The sequence below is a fragment of the Myotis lucifugus genome, unplaced genomic scaffold (genome assembly GCF_000147115.1).
Source record: "Myotis lucifugus unplaced genomic scaffold, Myoluc2.0 scaffold_248, whole genome shotgun sequence".
Classification (NCBI taxonomy): Eukaryota; Metazoa; Chordata; class Mammalia; order Chiroptera; family Vespertilionidae; genus Myotis; species Myotis lucifugus.
The window spans coordinates 1,125,651-1,126,297 of NW_005871296.1; the positions used below are offsets into that span (position 1 = coordinate 1,125,651).

The window sequence follows — 647 nt, forward strand, 5'->3', positions numbered from 1 at the left end:
CCGCGAGTCACGGGGGAGGGATTCCAGGGCACTAACCCGGAACCGGTTTGGGACCCGTCTCCCATTGTGAGGCCAGACCCGGGGCGGGCCGTCAGCCAGAAAGGCCGGACCCTCAGGGCCAATGGACGAGCCGCACCCAACGAGTGGCAGCCGCACCAGCCAATGGGTGGTGGTAAGGGGGCGGGCGAAGCAGGGGGGCGGGGAATCAATGAAGCATCTTTTTTCCTAGCCCCCTGAGAAGCGGCGGGGCGGAGGTGTCTCGGGGTCGCAGGTGTGTGGCTCCGACCCGGGGGAGGCGGCAGCTCCGCGGACGGTTGGAGCCCTCGCAGTGGGGAAGGTGCCCGCGGGGTCAGCGGCAGGCGGCTGGGTTGCCCCGCGGCCGGCTCTGCCCGGGCTCTGCGGCGTAGCGGGACTACGACGCCGGGGAGAAGCACCGGTCGTGGCTGCAGCCCGACCCGGAGGGCGGGGCGGGCCCGGGCTGCTGCTGGAACCAGCGAGGCTGCAGAAGTTTACGGGCGGCGATTAGGGGACTTAATTGAGAAAAGCCAGCTAGTCTGTTTTCCCTGGGTGCCCCGGTCCTCCACAGATTGCAGCCCAAGCCCTGTGACCGAGACAGGAAGCGACTTCCCGCTCCCCGAGGCCTCCTG

The 647-nt window shown here is 69.2% G+C and overlaps 1 protein-coding gene across 1 annotated transcript in view; it reads left to right on the plus strand.

Moving 5' to 3' along the window:
• The first annotated feature begins 224 nt into the window (after positions 1-224).
• MSANTD4 (Myb/SANT DNA binding domain containing 4 with coiled-coils) overlaps positions 225-647 on the plus strand; it is an 8,353-nt gene continuing 7,930 nt past the window's right edge. Inside the window, exon 1 of the mRNA XM_014464415.2 lies at positions 225-271. The gene's annotated coding sequence lies outside the window, so the exon portion shown is untranslated. The remainder of the gene's footprint in view (positions 272-647) is intronic.